The sequence below is a fragment of the Neophocaena asiaeorientalis genome, unplaced genomic scaffold, assembly GCF_003031525.2.
Source record: "Neophocaena asiaeorientalis asiaeorientalis breed wild unplaced genomic scaffold, Neophocaena_asiaeorientalis_V1.1 scaffold62, whole genome shotgun sequence".
Taxonomy (NCBI): Eukaryota; Metazoa; Chordata; class Mammalia; order Artiodactyla; family Phocoenidae; genus Neophocaena; species Neophocaena asiaeorientalis.
Window position 1 is genome coordinate 5,317,135 of NW_020175191.1, and position 21,452 is coordinate 5,338,586.

The window sequence follows — 21,452 nt, forward strand, 5'->3', positions numbered from 1 at the left end:
TTCCCAGCAGCAAAAGCTGCACCAGCAGGAACCGCAATCATTTCTGCCTTGCACCATCACCTTTCACACCCTTGTGATGCTGCCATTTTGTATCCTCCAGGAGGGGGGAGGAGGAGGTTTTTTGGGTGGTTGGTTTGGTTTTCACTGGGAAGGCATAAGTTCCTATCATGATCATGCTCCCACATCTTCCACATGATTTTTTGTCCATGGACTCTTCCTACATCACATTCCTACTGTCCTCACACTCTCTCAGTGTCAGAAGGAGGGCAGTTTCCAAAAGTTATTGGGCTTGTACTACTTTTAATCTTTATAATGACCTACAAGATTAATGCATTTTTATCCCCAGGTGGGTTAGTATCTCATTTTCACATCTCTGCTTCCTTGCCCCTACATGTCCAACAAATTTGAAAATCTCTATTTTTAATTCTCACTGAAATAATATCATAAAAATATTAAAGATAATTCTGAAAGTAAATTTAACCTCTAATTTCATCATTCTAGGCCTTTTAAAATTTTTTCAAATTTTTGCTATATATATAAATAATTATTCTAAATTAATCATAACATATATGCACATCTTTGTTTTGTTACATAACATCAGAAATATTTTTCTGGCACTCAAACAACATTAAATTTTCATTTGGGAATAATATTTAGTATTCTATTGAGAAGATAAACAATAATTTACTGAACTGCGTCCATATTATTGGATATTTATTTTTCAGTTTTAACTGATATCATGTGCAATGATACATTTATTAAAGCTAAGTTTAAAATTTTACATTTAGAGATTGGTTCAAGATGGCAGAGTAGAAGGACATGCATTCACTCCCTCTTGTGAGAGCACCAGAATCACAACTAACTGCTGAACAATTGTTGACAGGAAGATATTGGAACTCACCAAAAAAGATACCCCACATCCAAAGACAAAGGAGAAGCCACAATGAGACGGTAGGAGGGGCACAATCACAATAAAATCAAATCCCATAACTGCTGGGTGCGTGACTCACAAACTGGAGAACACTTATAACACAGGAGTCCACCCACTGCAGTGAAGGTTCCCAACCTGGGGGTCCGGCAATGGTAGAAGGAATTCCTAGAGAATCAGACTGAAGGCTAGTGGGATTTGATTGCAGGACTTTGACAGGACTGTGGGAAACAGAGACTCCACTCTTGGAGGGCACACACAAAGTAGTGTGCGCATCGGGACACAGGGGAAGGAGCAGTGACCCCAAAGGAGACTGAACCAGACCTACCTGCTAGTGTTGGAGGGTCTCCTGCAGAGGCAGGGGTGGCTGTGTCTCACCATGAGGACAAGGACACTGGCAGCAGAAGCTCTGGGAAGTACTCGTTGGTGTGAGCTCCACCAGAGTCTGCCATTAGCCCCACCAAAGAGCTGGGTAGGCTCCAGTGTTGGGTCGCCTCAGGACAAACAACCAACAGGGAGGGAACCCAGCCCCACCCATCAGCAGACAAGAGGATTAAAGCTTTACTGAACTCTGCCCAACAGAGCAACACCCAGCTCTACCCACCACCAGTCCCTCCCATCAGGAAACTTGCACAACCCTCTTAGATAGCCTCATCCACCAGAGGGCAGACAGCAGAAGCAAAAAGAACTACAATCCTGCAGCCTGTGGAAGAAAAACCACATTCACAGAGAGATAGAAAGATGAAAAGGCAGAGGACTATGTACCAGATGAAGGAACAAGATAAAACCCCAGAAAAACAACTAAATGAAGTGGAGATAGGAAACCTTCCAGAAAAGAAATCAGGATAATGATAGTGAAGATGATCCACGACCTCAGAAAAAGAATTCAGGCAAAGATCAAGAAGATGCAAGAAATGTTTAAGAAAAACCTAGAAGAATTTAAAAACAAACACTTAGAAGAATTAAAGAACAAACAAACAGAGATGAACAATACAATAACTGAAATTGAAAATACACTAGAAGGAATCAATAGCAGAATAACTGAGGCAGAAGAATGTACAAGTGATCAGGAAGACAGAATGGTAGAATTCACTGTCACGGAACAGAATAAAGAAAAAAGAATGAAAAGAAATGAAGACAGCCTAAGAGACCTCTGGGACAACATTAAATGTACCAACATTCACATTATCGGGGTCCCAGAAGGAGAAGAGAGAGAGAAAGGACCCGAGAAAATATTTGAAAAGATTATAGCTGAAAACTTCCCTAACATGGGAAAGGAAATAGCCACCCAAGTCCAGAAAGCACAGAGAGTCCCAGGCATGATAAACCCAAGGAGAAACACACCAAGACACACAGAAATCAAACTGACAAAAATTAAAGACAAGGAAAAATTATTGAAAGCAGCAAGGGAAAAAGGACAAATAACATAAAAGGGAACTCCCATAAGGTTAACAGCTGATTTCTCGGCAGAAACTCTACAAGCCAGAATGGAGTAGCATGATATATTTAAAGTGATGAAAGGGAAGAAACTACAACCAAGATGACTCTACCCGGCAAGGATCTCATTCAGATTTGACAGAGAAATCAAAAGCTTTACAGACAAGCAAAAGCTAAGAGACTTCAGTACCACCAAACCAGCTTTACCACAAATGCTAAAAGAACTTCTCTAGGCAGGAAACACAAGAGAAGGAAAGACCTACAATAACAAACACAAAACAATTAAGAAAATGGTAATAGGAACATACATATCAATAATTTGCTTAAACGTAAATAGATTAAATGCTCCAACCAAAAGACACAGGTTCGCTGAATGGATACAAAAACAAGACCCATATATATGCTGTCTACAAGAGACCCACTTCAGACCTAGGGACACATACAGACTGAAAATGAAGGGATAGAAGAAGATATTCCATGCAAATGGAAATCAAAAGAAAGCTGGAGTAGCAATACTCATATCAGATAAAATAGACCTTAAAACAAAGAATGTTACAACAGACAAGGAAGGACACTACATAATGATCAAGGATCAATCCAAGAAGAAGATATGAGAATTATAAATATATATGCACCCAACATAGGAGCAACTCAATACCTAAGGCAACTGCTAACAGCTATAAAAGAGGAAATTGACAGTAACACAATCATAGTGGGGGACTTTGACACCTCACTTACACCAGTGGAGAGATCATCCAAACAGAAAAGTAATAAGGAATAACAAGCTGTAAATGACACAATAGACCAGACAGATTTAATTGATATTTATAGGACATTCCATTCAAAAAGAGAAGACTACACTTTCTTCTCAAGTGCACGTGGAACATTCTCCAGGACAGATCACATCTTGGGTCACAAATCAAGTCTCAGTAAATTTAAGAAAATTGAAATCATATCAAGCATCTTTTCTGACCACAACGCTATGAGATTAGAAATCAATTGCAGGGAAAAGAACATAAAAAACACAAGCACATAGAGGCTAAACAATACGTTACTAAATAACCAACAGATCACTGAAAAAATCAATGAGGAAATAAAAAAATACCTAGAGAAAAATGACAACAAAAACACAATGATCCGAAACCTATGGGATGCAGCAAAACCTGTTCTAAGAGGGCAGTTTATAGCAATACAAGTCTACCTCAAGAAACAAGAAAAATCTCAAATAAACAATCTAACCTTATACCTAAAGGAACAAGAGAAAGAAGAACAAACAAAACCCAAAGTTAGAAGAAGGAAATAAATCATAAAGATCAGGCAGAAATAAATGAAATAGAAACAAAGAAAACAATAGCAAAGATCAATAAAACTAAAAGATGGTTCTTTGAGAAGATAAACAAAATTGATAAACCATTAGCCAGACTCACCAAGGAAAAGAGGGAGAGGATTCAAATCAATAAACTTAGAAATGAAAAAGGAGAAGTTACAACAGACACCGCAGAAATACAAAGCACCCTAAGAAACTACTGCAAGCAACTCCATGCCAACAAAATGGTCAACCTAGAAGACATGGACAAATTCTTAAAAGGTAAAACCTTCCAAGACTGAACCAGGAAGAAATAGAAAATATGAACAGACCAATAACAAGCAGTGAAATTGAAACTGTGATTAAAAATCTTCCAACAAACAGAAGTCCAGGACCATATGGCTTTACAGGTGAATTCTATCAAACATTTATAGACATTTATAGCTAACACCCATCCTTCTCAAACTCATCCAAAAAATTGCAGAGGAAGGAACACTCCCAAACTCATTCTATGAGGCCACCATCACCCTGATACCAAAACCAGACAAAGATGCTATAAAAAAAGAAAAATACAGACCAATTTCACTGATGAATAGAGATGTAAAAAACCTCAGCAAAATACTAGCAAACAGAATCCAACAACACATTAAAACGATCATACACCATGATCAAGTGGGATTTATCCCAGGGATGCAAGGATTCTTCAATATACACAAATCAATCAATGTGATACACCATATTAACAAACTGAGAACACATATATGTGAAATCTAGAAAAATGGTACAGATCAACTGGTTTGCAGGGCAGAAATAGAGACACAGATGTAGAGAACAAACGTATGTACACCAAGGGTGGAAAGTGATGGGGGGTGCTGTGATGAACTGGGAGATTGGGATTGCCATATATACACTAATATGTATAAAATGGATAACTAATAAGAACCTGCTGTATAAAAAAATAAATTAAATAAAATTCAAAAAAAAGTTTTACATTTATGTCTGTTAAATTTAACTTCATTAGTTTTTGCCAATTACTACAACATATCAACAGATTTTTGAATTTTGATTTTCCTAAGGTACTGTGTGATTCATGGTTTTGATATCATTAACTAAGGCATTGGAAATGACAGACCCAAGGACAAAAGCTTGAAGAGGTTTATGTGCTAAAAGGTATGCACTGGAATGTTCAAGATAGCATCATCCATGATATTTTCAAGCTGGTAACAGCCCAAATGTCCATTGGTTGTACAATGGACAAATTAGTTATGGTATACTTACAGATGGCGTACTATACAGGAACAAACATGAATGAACTGCACTAGAGTGATTAGTTGAATAAATCTTGCAAACACAGTGTTAAGTAGCCAGACACAAAAGAATACATACTCTATGTTTATAAAGTTAAAAACAGACAAAGGCGGGTTTGAGCCCTGGTCTGGGACGATCCCACGTGCCGCGGAGCGACTAAGCCCGTGCGCCACAACTACTGAAGCCTGCATGCCTAGAGACCATGCTCTGCAACAGAAGAAGCCACCGCAATGAGAAGCCCACGCACCGCAATGAAGAGTAGCCCACCCCCGCTCACCGCAACTAGGGAAAGCCCACGTGGAGCAACGATGACACAACACAGCCAATAAATAAATAAGTAAATAAATAAATAAAAACAGGCAAAGCCAATTTATGACGCTAGGTATCAATATACTGGTTATCTTTAGGGAGGAGTTAGTGATTGGGAAAGTGTGTGAGGTGGGCCCTTGAGATGCTGATGAATGCTTCATTCGTAGACCCAGATGATTCGTGAATGAGTTTACTTGGTGATAATTCATCAAGCTGTACACTTAGGGATTGTGTAGGGATTGTGAATTTTTCTGCATGTATCTTAGGCTTCAATAAAAAGTTAATTAAAAAAAACAGTGATAGGAATAATGAACTCAAGGGACTTCCTGGTGGTCCAGTTGTTAAGACTCTGTCTTTCCAATGCAGGGGGCATGGGTTTGATCCCTGGTCAGGGAACCAATATCCCATGTGCTGTGCGGTGTGGCCAAAAATATTTTTTAAATTAAAAAAATTTTTTAAAAGAATAATGAACTCGAGTTCATAGTGATGTTATCAATTATATTTAAATCAATTAAAAATAGTAATACAGGATTGGAGCTAGCCTGAGGTGGTAGATAGTGAGTTCAGTTTGGATATATTGAAACTGAAGTGATGGGAGGATGTGCAGTTGAAAATGGTCAGCAGGGCTCAAGGGAGAGAGCTGGGCCAGAGAGGGATATTTGGGAGTCATAAGCATATTGATAGTAATTGAAACCATGAGAGTGGATGAGATTATTCACAGACAAGCACAAAGCAACGTGATGAGAGAACGTTGGAAGATTACGAAGACTTAGAGAAAGAAAGCTCATGATGGAGGTGAAGACATCCAGAGAGAGAGAGAAGATTTAAGCAAGAGCAGTGGTAGGAAAACCAGGGGAGGAAGAAACTTTTCAGAGGAGAGAATGGCCAACAGGATCAAATGCCAGAGACAGAAAAGGGTAGATAGGGACCAAGAGGTCTCCATCGGGTGTAATAACTTGGTCAAAAATGACTTTGGTGAGAGTAGAATCAGTGGCATCCCCAGATCTGAGATGGGCTGTCTACAAGGTTTATCATCTAGGAAGATGGCAGAGTTTGGAGAAGAGAGGAAAAAATTAAATTAAGCTGGATGTCAAAGTATTCAGTGAAGGAAACATTCTATGAAGTGGTTGAGAAAGTCCTTTTATCATGAAAGTAGTTCTGCTTGAAACTGAAGAACAGACAACAGCTCTCTCCACTTGGCTGCCTAAGCTTTACCTCTTGCAGTCTGAATGGTTGTCTTTGTACTCAATTATCCCTGTGTCCTCGGGCAGTAGAGTACTCTCATCTCCTACTCTGTCTGACAACTTTCCCTGCCCCTTGTTTTGTCCAATAACTCTACATTCTGGCTATTCACAAGCTTTTTCTAAACTAAACATTTTCCTCCTCCAGCCCCAAACTTCGGATTCCTCTTGGACTTTCTGTTATATTCTAAAGCCAAATCCAGTTTCTCTCTCCTGGGGGAGATTAAGGTATTTTTTTTAAGGTATGTTTTATTGACTTATGAACATATCAACTACACAGCAGAAGTCTGAAGAGAGAGAAGCTGTCCCAGACTCATGGGAAAGTTGGGATTCTTGATTGGTCATTGAAGTCCTGACTCCAGACGTGCACTATGTGCCCATAACCACCATGCTCAGAGGCCCCCGTGTTCATGGGACTTATCCTGTCACGTGAATAGAACGTGAATGGGTGGGTGCACAGAAGGAATGGGGATCAATGTTTTAGTCCTTTCCCCTAAGGCTCTGATTTTATCCTCCACCTTCTGAGCAAAAGAAGAACAATTCCCAAAACCACTTCTCACTTCCTCTTTTACTTGGTTACTGCGTTCTCTTTCCATTCCTCCTTTTGGGGTTCACTCCAGTAGGTGGTACATACTAGAATGAGAATTCAGTGAATCAGAGTGTGGGAAAAGCCTAGGACAATGTCTAACATGCCCCACGTGTTGGTTTCCTTTCCCCTGAAGTGGAAAATCTGGCCTTAGGTTCTGTCCAATCAGTTCCCATGGGCATATCTTTCTAACTTTGGGGCTCATTCCAATAAATGTTTGACTTAATTAAAGAAGCATTTATAACCTGTCTATGAAACAGAAACAGAATCATGGACATGGACAATAGACTGGTGGTTGACAAGGGGGAGGGAGGTGGGAGAGGGATGGAGTGGGAGTTTGGGGTTAGCAGATGCCAACGATTATATACAGAATAGATAAAACAACAAGGTCCTACTGTAGAGCACGGGGAACTATATTAATATCCTGTGATAAACCATAATGGAAAAGAAGATGAAAAAGAACATAGATAGGTATAATTGAGTCACTTTGCTATACAGCAGTAATTAACACATTGTAAATTTTTTTAAAAAGCAGCATTTATAAAGCACCTATTGTGTATACACAGCAACATGGGAAATATACAGAAGCAAGTATACTAGGCTGAATAATGTCCCCCAAAGATAACAGGAACCGCTAATATTACCTTATTTGGAAAAAGGGTCTTGGCAGATGTGGTTAAATTAAGGATCTTGAGAGGAGGAAATTATCTGCATTATCCGGGTGGATCCTAAATGCAATTACATTTATCTTTATATTAATACCTGTACATGCTTACACAGGGAGGATGAGGAAGGTTAGACACATACACACAGAGGATAAGGCAATGTGAAGATGTAGCAGAGAGATTTGAAGATACTGGTCTTGAAAACTGGATGATGCAACCGCAAGCCAAGGAACGCTGCCAACCACTGGAAGCTGGAAGAGGCAAGGAACAGATTCTTCCTGAGAGCCTGTGGAGGAAACACGGCCCTGCAAACACCTTGATTTTGGTCCAGTGCTACTTATTTCAGACTCTGGCTCCAGAACTGTGAGAGAATAAATTTCTATTGCTTTAAGTCACCAAGTGTGTAATACTGTGTTACAGCAGCCACAGGAACTAATACATCTAATAACAGATTGGTAACAGCCGAACAATCTGGAACAGAGACAAGAATGGGGTGTGCTGATTTAAACACACACACAAATAAAACCAACAATACAGGGTGACAGGGTGAAATCTAATGTTGAAATGCATTAGTATCTTATGGTGTCGATGGTTTAGTTCCCGTGGAATCGCTGGTGGTTTTTCAATGCCTCTAACTCAGCGCTAAAAGCTTACCTCACACATGACATCACTTGTAGTGACAAGAGCCAGCACAGGGCCAAGCAGAACTTCAAGCTTAACAAAGACAAGAGTTGTGTTGGGGCTCTGGGAAGGAAACCATTCTCAGAAATATTGCTGGGACTGGAACTCTTGTCAGGAGTGAACAGAAAAGGAGTAAAACTGACTTTTTGTTTGAAGTGCCCAGCTGGATAATGTGCAGGTCCAATGGTCTAGGGTAGAGCTGGAGGTTACCCAGCAGCAGAGAGGCAAGTGGGCTCCGGTGGGGGTGACCTGGAGACTGAGGAATCCCACTGAATGCTGGCAGGTCGTAGCTCTCTAGTTAGCATCAGAGCCCTGAGGATAGTGATAATTTATTGCATCTTTAAAAGGTAAATATTATTTAATTGTAGAAAGGAAAGACTTGATTGAATTTCATTGGCACTATCAATAAGAACATGAGAAATGTTACCCTAGGTGATGAGAATTAATAAATCCTCTCAGCATCACCGGCCAAGATGACCAACAGAGGTACCCATGGAGGTTTGTGGTGGACACTCTCAAAAGGTTGGGGATACATACTTCTCCCCCCTGACGCCTCTACCTCCCCTAAAGTATGATCCATTGTTAATACCATTAGCATCCATTCATCTTGTGATCCTTTGATTTGTGGATTTAGGACAAGGACTCTGGCTATTGAATTTTCCGCTTAGATGTTGGAAAAGGCAAGGCTTCCATTCAGAACTCAGGAATGGTCCGTGGTACCTTCATAACGTACTTCAAGCAGTCCCAGATTGAGGTCCCTCTTAGCACAAGCCTTGTCTCCGTGACAGCTTATTTCCTGTTGTCCTCTGCTATTGAGAGCAATGTGAGCTGTTCCAGTGACCAGTATATTATACCACCTCTGCTTGTGATTGCGTAACCTGAATTAACCTTCCTGTGATTTAGAACCTGATGGGTCTGAATTTCATTATAGATATGACTTCTGCGCTCTTCCTCTCTGCTGCTTCACAGGCATTCACTTGGAGGGATGCTGTAATTACTATGTAGATTGCTTTCCTATCATTTGATTGAAACTTCAGGAAGAAGGAAGGTCATTATTGTAACTTCTTCAATTTCTCATTTTAGGAAATCTGGAAGCAGAGCCAGGTATAATTCAGAATAATTCAGCCCACTGAGCCACTCTCCTTGGAAAGCATAAATAGAGCACAGAAGTTAGTTCTGAAATGGATTGTAACCACGAGTCCGAGAAATTCTCAAAAGACCCATTTCTTGGAAATAAATTTGCCAAATAGAGCAGGATCCACAGCTGCTCTTTAAGGTCTGTATTCCCCAGGGACTGTGCTCACAACCCCACCTGCTTTGTCATCCAGCCAGGGGTGGCAAGTAGAGGGAGGTCTTTCTCCATCTCATGGCTGGTGTGAGGGTGGGCACTGCGGAGGTGAGTTCATGGGTCACCCTGTGGTTCTCTTTAGAAAGACAGCTGCAGTTTGTGTCAGACCCACGAGGAGGAAAACATGCATTTCCAATGCACTGCCCATGTCCTTCTGTCCCCAAAGCCCACTCAGCGTCAGCCACTAACAGTAAGTCAAGTCTGTAGAAGGCAAGAGATTTGTCAGGCCAAATTCTCCACTGCAGCTTTTGGTCACAATACACTGAAGTGGGCATGGCACTGTGATTTCACTTCATTCTCCTCACCCAAGCAATATACCAAGGATGATATTAAGGACATTTACTGAAATATCAAGATAGAAAGAGATCAGAAAGAATCTAAATATCCAATAACAAAAACTGTTTAAATAGAGTGCATCTACGTAATGGGATACCATATAGCCAGTAAAAAAGAAAGAATCTGGTTAACATACGCTGATATTAAGTTACTTCAAAATACATTAAGTGGGGTTTCCCTGGTGGCGCAGTGGTTGAGAGTCCGCCTGCCAATGCAGGGGACACGGGTTCGTGCCCCGGTCCGGGAGGATCCCACGTGCCGCGGAGCGGCTGGGTCCGTGAGCCGTGGCCGCTGAGCTGTCGCGTCTGGAGCCTGTACTCCGCAACGGGAGAGGCCACAGCAGTGAGAGGCCCGCGTACCGCAAAAAAAAAAAAAAAAAAAAAAAAATACATTAAGTGAAAAAAGCAGGGTGCAGAAAGTATGTATAACAGGAATATTTTATGTAAATACTATACATCCGAGTACATTCATACAATTTTTTCTAGAATGTTCAAGAAAGTGTCAACACTGGTTTCTTTTGGTGAGATAGAGATTTTTACTTTTCTTTCTTTCTTTCTTTCTTTCTTTTTTTTTGCGGTACGCGGGCCTCTCACAGTTGCGGCCTCTCCCGTTGCGGAGCACAGGCTCCGGACGCGCAGGCTCAGCAGCCATGGCTCACGGGCCCAGCTGCTCCGCGGCATGTGGGATCTTCCCGGACTGGGGCATGAACCTGTGTCCCCTGCATCGGCAGGTGGACTCTCAACCACTGCGCCACCAGGGAAGCCCTCTTTATATTTTTTTAATACTAAGTGTATATTGCTCTTAACTTTGTAACATTTTCCCCAAGTTTTCTTGGCCATCCTTCACAGGATCTTCCCAGACTCTTCCTCTTGACTCCAGGGTGATCTAGGGTTGTACACAAGCACCCAGCCCAGGGGACAAGTAGGGGCTGAAATTCAGCCTGAGGCGTCCTTGCCTGGCTGTGAATCCCGGCACCAGGTTGCGTACACACAGAGGCCCATCCTTTCCTAAGTCCCAACATGCTACCATACGGGCTGGTGGCAGCTCTGCACAGCTCTTCATTTTACCTTTGGCTGCTGGCAACTCTTTATTTGTAACACAGTTTGACTTGGTTACTGCTCCTAACCTGTCCCCCTCAACTTCAGACCCTCCTTCACATCCTAGTCTCCTACCCCCTAGTCTAGGGCTCAGTCCAACTCCAGGCCCACCCACTGCTATGCCCAGCCCTGAACTCAAGCAGCATTCAGGGCTATAAAACTAGCTACGTACACAGAACTTTCTAGGGAGAAAGTTACCTCAAGCACGGGTGTGCCCAGGCACAGTGAGAATTGGGGGTCTGGAGCTCAGGTGGGACCGTGTGTGGCAGGCAGGTGTATGCATGTGAGGACAGCAGAAGAGCTTGGGAGTGGCAGAAACATGGCTGGGGCCATCTGCGGGCTTCGAGCCGCTTGGCTGGGTGGCCTCTTGACTCACCTGAAATAAAGTCAGGCGAACATATTCATGTTGCCCCAGCTTCTGCGTGTGAATGTGCCAACATTTATCACTCACAAAGAGTCAGCTCTTATCCACACCAATGGCAGTGAGCATTGGCACTTACCATCCCAAATAGCAGATGATCACAAAATTAGGGCTTTGGAGAGCTCTCCTTGGAATGTAATTGGTGATTCTTTTTAATGTAGATTTTTTTCCAGCATAGATTTGCTTGAATTACAATTAACTTGTGTTCTCTGTTTCATATCTACTGAATATAGTAGGACTGAAGGAAGATAGAGCAAAACTACCAGAGATTAAATAAATTAACCAGAGATTAAAGATTTGTATTGGATGATCGGCGTGGAAGGGCTGAGTTCACTCTATTTAAAAACATAGTTAGGTTTCTCTCTCTTTATAACATAGCAACCTCTCTGCAAAACTAAGTATTCAACCCAAGGCCAAAGAAGCATTTCTTCAAAATGTTTTCTTATCTTTTCTTTTTTTTTTTTTTCCGGTACGCGGGCCTCTCACTGTTGTGGCCTCTCCCGTTGCGGAGCACAGGCTCCGGACGCGTAGGCTCAGCGGCCATGGCTCACGGGCCCAGCCGCTCCGCGGCGTGTGGGATCTTCCCAGACCGGGGCACGAACCCGTGTCCCCTGCATCGGCAGGCGGACTCTCAACCACTGCGCCACCAGGGAAGCCCTGTTTTCTTATCTTTAATAAAATTCTTTTGTGTGTGTGGTATTAGCAAATTTGATTTAGAAAGCATCCAAAACCTTCTCTTATTTTAGTAGTAGTCACTTGAATCTCTAATAAGTCAGCTTCAATCCACTTTCTCTGGTCTAATCTTCAGAGGGAAGCACCGCTAGCTTATGAACTTTTAGGATGTTGGCACTAGATACCACTAAGTAAGGCTTGCTGCATTGTCATAACTACAAACATAAACGGAACTTCACATTTTGCCTGTAGATTTTCAGGCTTAAGGTATCAGGAGAATGGGGTTTTCCAATACATTGATTACGTGCTGTGTGTGTGTACTCCTCTTTTGTGATAGTTATACCTGATAGAGAATATGGGCACATTTTATCAGGTAACATATCCACAGACCAACACTGTTCCTCACATGACAGAATTAAATTCACATATTAATGAATGGGACTATCAATATGACCCGTCCTCTAAAAAGTATAAAATAGATCATTGCTTTCTACAACTATCAGAGTATTGAGAAGCAGTAAGTTTTCCTTCTTTCTCTTTCATATTTTCATGGGGTCTCTACTGCCCCACACCCAGCAGTCTATTTACTACAAGTGACCCCAGAGTTTATAACTCGGGAAGGGGTAAGCAGTGTCAGTCTAGCCCATATACAGGCTCGTGACTCAAATACAAGCAGCTTGGGGCTCACCAGATGAGTTTGTCAGGAGAGAAATGTCAATTTGAGCAGATGTGTTTTCTGTTTTTATAATACGGCTTAGAGAAATGGAATGGTTGTCATAGTGTAGGAGTTTTAGCGAGAGTTTTAAATTCAATAGAGAAGGAACCAAGAGGCACATAAACAAGAAAGGAATGAGAAAGGCATTGCAGAATTTAGCAAGAAACTGATGCTTCCCCCTCATCCTTTACTGAAAAGATTTTTAAGAAGCAGTGATAATAGCTCCAATTGCTACCAGCAAATGCCATGCAGAGGCAACCAGAGTTGTTTCTTTGATTAGAGGAGCCTGGCTTGTAACCAGCTTACTGTTTCATGCTTGAGAGTAAGAATGGCCAAGTCATGTTTGTCTGGGTTTACAGGCAGAATTGGCCACTTACTGGCTAGGTGACCTGGGACAAGAGGTCCATTTCCTTACCTATAAAACGGGGTTAATAATAGCACCTATCTAATAAGGTGTCTAAGAGGATTATGGCTAATAATACATGTAAAGGGTTTTGCATAGCACCTAAACACATAGAAAGTGCTCAACAGAAATTTACTCGTCAATATTCGTAAGTATTTGAAGACAGTATGTTCTCTTACGTAGGCTAATCCACCCTGAATCTTTTTCAGCAAATGCTCTCTTCGTAGGATATATACAAGTAAATGTCAATCAAGCCCAGGTGAAATGATCATAAATTCCAAATTAGTGGTGGCTTACATAAATGTGGTGTCGCTGTTTTCTATTATCTGTGTTAATACTTCCCTCCATTTGTATAGCTAACTGAGAGCTGAATGTAGTCTCCATAAAATGTTAGCGCTGTAATGCCCAAGTGGAACTTATTTAAGGAACAATTATGGCTAGAAAATGGTCTGTAAAAATAGCTCCCGTCCTTGCATCACATTGCTTGTTCCCAGCGGTGCCTTCAAGCCTTTCTGACAAACAGGCCTGCCCTCCTGCAGACCCAGGAGTTTATTCTGCTTCACACGCCCCAACAAAACTGTCAGCTGAGGTCTAATTGCAGAACCTTCATTACCAGGGATGATTGATACTATAAAAAGAACCCAGCTGAATTTTTCACATCCTGCTGGGTGAGCACAAGGGCGGCTCTCCTGTTCCTGTGCCCCGCCCCCCCACCCCACCACCACCAGCAGTTATCCTTGGTACCTGTGTGGTCTGGTCTCTGCAGGAAGCTCTTAGCAGTTGACAGATGTTACCTCCCTTCTGCTCCGATCCTCCCTCCGCAGTAGGCGGGCTGATGACCATGATAGATAGAGCTGGCCTTCCTTCACAGCTGCAGACAGGATCTTCATTTCTTAACCTCCCCACTTAAGTATCTTGCTTAAGGTCACCCGGAAGTGTGAGACCAGAGGAAGATGAGACATTGCTCCTGTCCCCGTAGGCCTTTGTGACAATGTATGGGTGACTCTATATGTAAATCAGCCTTTTCCAGTTACATTCTTTCTGTTAGTCCATCAACAAGCATGTGTAAACCTCCTACTCAGTGTTCAGTACTGAGTTAATGACAGTGAAGGGAGATATTCAGAAGCAAGAGGACACTAAGGAATTTTAAACCTAGTTGGAAGGCAGAATTAGGCAGGACTGCCCCTGCTTCTATAGCTAATAACTTTAAGAAGAGAGTGATTTATGCAAATTTTATATGAAGCTTACGAAAAACCATTTTTCCATCTGTGTGTGTGTTTGTGTGTGTGTGTCTGAGAGAGAGAGAGTGGGAGGGAGAGAGAGGACAGAGCACATCTATCTGTATATCTCGAAACAGAAAGACAGAAAAAGAAACGTCTGGAAAGATGTTCACCAAATAAGTTAGGTTGCATCTCTAAGACCTGCGTAGCAAAATGCCTGAGAGCGTAGTCTCTGAAGACACAAGGTACATTTACATCCCAGTTCTGCCACTGAGTGTGTTACCTTGTCCGTGTTATATTTAGCCACTCTGAGTTTCAGTTTTCTTAAAGCGGGATAGTAATTGTTGTATCTCATAGGGTTCTCATCAGGATTAACTAGAGCATTGTGTAGTGCCTGGCACCTGGCATTTAAATATAAGTGCTCAATAAATGTAACTGCTTACAGTGATAAGCTATTGAAAGAGAAGAGGATGGCAGGGGAAGCCTTAGAAAAGGCAAGACTTGAACGGGTCTCTGGAGAACAATAAAGATTTGGCTAGCTAGAAGGGAAGGCTGGCAGTGGGGAGGCGGGTGTTTTCAGGGTTAGGGAAACATTCTGAGCAAAGGCAGAGGCAGGAAGGAGCCTTATTTGTTCTCCAAGAAAGAGAAGGCTTGTGGGAAGTGAGAAACAAGGTTGCATAAGAAGGGGACCCGAGATAGTAGAGGGCCTCGGGGATTTTGGGTGTTGTCCAATAGGGAAAATAAAGCTCTTGAATGTATTCGAGCCACAAAGAATCTCATCAGTTTAGTGTCAGAAAATCACCCTGTCATTGAGATGAAAAAGTGAAGTTAGAAGAGGAATAGAGGCAAGATGGTGTGATTTTTAATTTTCCTTACTCCCCCCAACCAAAATAGGGATGACCCCTAAGATAGCAAAACAGACAAGAAGCAAGCTACCAGACTGGAAGGCAGCAGAGGGAAGACAGTTCTAAGAGCCAGAAAGCCTAGAGATTACTATTAAGTACTCGCCTTCACAAGGAGGGGATTTCATAAAGGTGTAAGTTTGACAGACCCAGCTGAGATTGTAAGGGGGGCTTTCAGTCTCCAAACGGTGGTATAGTTGGCATGTGGCCAACACCCCTTGAGAGGAAGAGTCAAAGTGAAGAATACTTTTCTACAAGATTTCAAAAGAGAAGTGCTCTGAATGGATCATTGCCCGCCCCAACATTACTGAGAGACAGGAAAATAAAATGTCAGGCCAGCAGAGGGTTGGTGCATTAATGTTATGTGAGTCTAGAAGTCTCGTGTGAGAAGGAGGGAATGGATGGCCATGGGAGCAAAGGTTAGACCAAGGTGTCCCTTCCTCCTGCCTTCCTGTCAAGTAAGTAAAACTCTTGATAAAAACAAAGAAACAAAGAAACAGTGCCAAGGACAGAAGTATGGGGACTCAGACTATGCGGACAAGATCGTCTTATGAGGAGGCAGCAATGGGAGATGGTCAAACCCAGACTCCGATCTATTGATTCTCTTCCCTGGGGGGCCATTTCTGTCCTCCTTTAAATCAGCAGGAATGACACAAATAAGAGGCGGAGTTGAGGCTTCTCTCCACTAAGGGCACATAAACAGCCAAATAGCTGACACCTAGAAGGCAAAATGAAATTGCAGAGAAAAGTACCCTGATAGCTGAGGAATGCAGCCATTAATAAAAGAAAGATAATAAACTGAATTATTCCTACTAGATGATAGGCAGATTTTAAAAATTGAAATAGGTATAATATATACAATCAAAGAGGGACAAATAGTATATTAACATGAATATAACAATTTTTTAAAAGATCAAGTAAAAATACTAGGTAGGAAAAATATAACAGTTTAATTAAGGAATTCAAAGAGACAAAAAACAGAATGGATACAAACAAATTTGAACCAGTGAACAAAAGATCAGGTTGAGGAACTATCTCACAAGGCATCAAGAAGAAATAAAGTGAGGAAAAATAAACTAGAAAAGGTAAGAATAATGAAAGCAAAAAGTAGGGATTTTAACAGGAGTTCCAGAAGGAAAGAAAAAAGTAAACAGAGGGAGATGTGGTAGACTGTAGCAGTACGCATTCCCCAATGAACCATACCTCTCACAATGTAGAGTTAGGCCCCCCTCTCACACTGATGCTGAACTTGATCATGGGCTTTACTTTGACCAATGGGATATCAATAAAGCAAGTAGAGATGTAAGTACCTATGCTGGGTGTGATCACGTGAATTACCCTGATTACTCTGACAAATGTAACATCAGTAAACTTGAAGCAAGCAGAGACTTAAGAAGCAGTTGTGTACACTGTCCTGACCATGTGAGGCAGCCTAGTCTAGCCTCCTTGAGGATGAAAGACCCCATGATGAGAGAGGCCTAGTCATCCCAGCTGTCCAGAGCAGCCTAGTTCCCTGGATTCCCTTCAGCTGAAAGCAGACACAGGCGTTCGCCCCGTGAAACCAATAGAACCTCCCAGACAACTCAGAACCTTAAGAAATCATTTACCACAATCTAACAGCCACTACGTTTTGGGGTAATTTATTATGCATGCAGCAATAGATAATTCATACAGGAGGCATAGATAAATAATGACCAAAAATTCCCAGGGTAAAAGATTTTAGACTGAAATAAAAAATATTTGAGACTGAAAGGCTGATACACTGCAAAAAGATAAGAAAAAAAATTACCTAATATTTATAGTGGAATGTAATAACTTCACATTCCAAAAGGCAATTCTAAGAGCATGTAGAAAGAGAATATATATCTTACAAAACAACATGAATTCACTTGACATTAGATATCTAAATTGTGACCCTGAAATCAAGAAGTCAATGGAGTATTCTTTCCAAGGAGAAAAAAAGGACTTCTAATATAGAATTAAACTATCCCATTTAAACATGAGGATTCAATAAAGATATTCTTAGGTAAACAAGGCTCCAGGAACTTTAACACACAAGACACACTCCTAAAAATATTCCTGGACCAAAAACTAATGAATTAAGTTAACAACTCAAAAAGTTAAATATAATAAATAAAAACAAATATATTTAAACAAATATATATAATATATAAATATATATAATGAAGAAAAAAATCTTTTATTTGAAAAGATTTATAAGGTAGACAAACTTCTGGCAAGAGTAATGAGAAAAAAAAGTGAGATGATAAAATAAATAAAACAGAATAATAAGGAAAAAATACCTAAAGACACATCAAGGATCTTAAACATAATCAGAGTGTCATGAAGATCTATATGCTAATAAATTTGACAACATAGATGAAATGGCAGTTGGGGGACGCCTCAGGCAAAATTACTGAGGCAAGAAGAAATAGAAAATTGGGGGCAGCGGCGGAATAGGCCGGGGCAAGTCGCACTCGCTGCCTTCTACCCTGAAGAGAGAGGCGGGGGGAGGCGGGTGTGGAGAGCGGCTCTGCGCTCTCCCCATTGCTCCACTCGCGCCCCAGTGTAATGAGGGTCACCCCCTCCCCCCAGCCGGCCCGGGATGGGGCGCGGGGCACGGCTGATGCTGGCCCAGGATGGATCAGACCTGTGAACTACCTAGAAGAAATTGTCTGCTGCCCTTTTCCAATCCAGTGAATTTAGATGCCCCTGAAGACAAGGACAGCCCTTTCGGTAATGGTGAATCCAATTATTCTGAGCCACTTAATAGGCGTACTATGCAGTTATGTACTGCCAGTGAAAAATCCCCAAATGCTTATGGACAAGATTCTCCATCTTGTTACATTCCACTGTGGAGACTACAGGATTTGGCCTCCGTGATCAATGCAGAGTATTTAAATGGGTCTGCTGATGGATCAGAATCCTTTCAGACCCTGAAAAAAGTGATTCAAGAGCTCAGTCGCCAATTGTTTGCACTTCCTTGAGTCCTGGTGGTCCAACAGCACTTGCTATGAAACAGGAACCCTCTTGTAATAACTCCCCTGAACTCCAGGTAAAAGTAACAAAGACTATCAAGAATGGCTTTCTGCGCTTTGAGAGTTTTACTTGTCTGCATGATGCACATGTAGATTCTGAAATGGACCCAGAACAGCCAGGCACAGAGGATGAGAGTATAGAGGAGATCTTTGAGGAAACTCAGACCAATGCCACCTGCAATTATGAGCCTAAATCAGAGAATGGTGTAGACGTGGCCTGGGGAAATGAACAAGACAGCACACCAGACAGTAGACACGGTGCAGTCAAATCACCATTCTTGCCATTAGCTCCTCAAACTGAAACACAGAAAAGTAAGCAAAGAAATGAAGTGGACGGCAGCAATGAAAAAGCAGCTCTTCTCCCAGCCCCCCTTTCACTAGGAGATACAACCATAGAAGATGGTTGAGATACCATAGAGATACCATAAAAGAGCAATTAAACTCAATAAATTTATCTTTTCAGGATAATCCAGACTCCAGTACAAGTACATTAGGAAACATGCTAGAATTACTTGGAACTTCATCATTATCTACTTCACAAGAATTGCCATTTGTAAGCAGTTTTTGGTACAACTTAAATATATACATAAATGTATATATATAGGCAACTTAAAGGGAAACTATAAAAACCAATTATAACTAATTGGTTTTTGTTTGTTTATCAGTTCACAGATGAAAGCTTATTGCTAATGATAAGCTCTTTGGGGAAATTTTACTTTGATTTAAAAAAATTTCCTCTATTGTATGAGTTTGGTTCTTTTTTGATTCTTCCCAGTTAACTCTCCATTGAGGACTGGCTAAGAGTTAAACTTTTAAGGGCATTTGATTGAGTTCAAATTTAAATGTTCAAGATGGAGGTATACATTTGTTTAGCTTTTTCTTTTTTAAGTGGGCTCGGCTTTGGTTTGCCGGTATTACGGGTACAGGTGAACCAGTTAATTACCTGGAGTCCTGTTTCTGCGTAAGGCATGGCTTATATTTTTAGTTGATGGGGTGACTTTTTGCTGCAGGTTGAAATGCATTTTGGGTAAACATTCAGAGTAGCTAAGATGAGAAGGCCTTCTTGGACATCAGTCAGAATTTAAATTAGGCTAATTTTCCTGAACTACCTATTGTACAGAATCCTATGCTTCAGGTAACTGCCACCATCAGAGTAGGCTCTTGAACCTTTCCTAGTTTTAAATTTTGAAGTGTATATAAATGTGTGGTATGGGTATATGTGTATAGAAATGGAAAAAGATGTAATTTGAGTTACTCAATAGTGCTACATACTACTGTTAGATTGTGGTAAATGATAAAATTTTTTAAAAGTTTGATCTTATGCAGAATTTTTTGACTATTCCTAGTTGGCTAAATGATCAGTTAACTTTTCTTAGCCTCAGGTAAATCACCTTTAAAATCTGATTGTTTTAACTTGATTGTTACAAGATTCCTTTCAGCTTTAAATATTTGATTCTGATTTTGTTTCTGTCCAGACACATTGTCATGGTCACCTGTAATGTCACCAAAGAGGATACCATTTCCTCCCAACATACCTCTGAAATATTATGTAAAGATTTAATCAGAGAAAATTTTATGGTGTGTGTTGATAGTTTTGAGTGCATTAAACATTCATTTTACTGTAAAAAAGGAAAAGAAGAAATAGAAAATTGGAATCAAACACTATAGATTAAAATAGTCATCAAAAGCTCTCTACCTAAACACACACATACACACACACACACACACACACACACACACACAAGTAAATTTTACCAAACTTTCAAGGAATGAATAGTCACTATCATCAAAGATATTCCAGAAAAAATTTAAAGGTTAAAAACTCCCTAACTCATTTTATGAAGCATATAGGAACCAGGTTCCAAAACTGGATAAGAAGTACAACAAAGCATCTTCTATACCAGTAAGATCCAGCTGAAAAAATAATATACTATTCACAATAGCCAAAAAGCAATAAGGGAATCTAAGAATTAACCTAAGAACTTCACCAAGAAAAAATTTAAACTCTATTAAATAACAAGTGAATTTACATAAATGAAAAGATAGGCCATGTTCATGGATGGGAAAATGCAAAATTATAAAGAAGTAATTCTCCCCCAAAACTATGTATCTAATATAATCTCAGTAGTACTTTCAAAATATTTTAAGATACTAAATGTTATATAGAATAAAGGTCTATAAGTAGTAAAGCAATTTTGAAAATAATGAATAAATGGCAAGAGGAAAGCATGAGAGGAGAGAAGTAGGAGAGGCCTCACTATATCAGATATTAAGTTTATAATATAAAGCTGTAACAACACTATCAACAGATGAATGGATAAAGATGATGTTGTATATATACATACAATGGAATATTAGCCATAAAAAAGAATGAAATAATGCCATTTGCAGCAACATGGATGGCCCTAGAGATTATAACACTAAGTGAAGTCAGACAAAAAAAAATATCATATGATATCGCTTATATGTGGAATCTAAAAAAATGATACAAATGAACTTATTTACACAACAGAAGCAGACTCACAGACATAGAAAACAAACTTAAGGTTACCAAAGAGGGAAGCAGGGGAGGGATAAATTGGGAGTTTGGGATTAACAGATACACTCTACTATATATAAAATAGATAAGAAACAAGGACCTGCTGTATGGCACAGGGAACTATATTCAATATATTGTAACAATATGGACACCTTATCTTTGATAAAGGAGGCAGGAATGTACAGTGGAGAAAGGACAGCCTCTTCAATAAATGGTGCTGGGAAAACTGGACAGGTACATGTAAAAGTATGAGATTAGATCACTCCCTAACACCATACACAAAAAATGTAACAACCCATA

General features: G+C 40.6%; 1 pseudogene; it reads left to right on the forward strand.

The window, feature by feature from the left end:
- Positions 1–18,198: 18,198 nt before the first annotated feature.
- LOC112412992 (histone-lysine N-methyltransferase, H3 lysine-36 and H4 lysine-20 specific pseudogene) lies at positions 18,199–19,226 on the forward strand (annotated as a pseudogene).
- Positions 19,227–21,452: the final 2,226 nt, after the last annotated feature.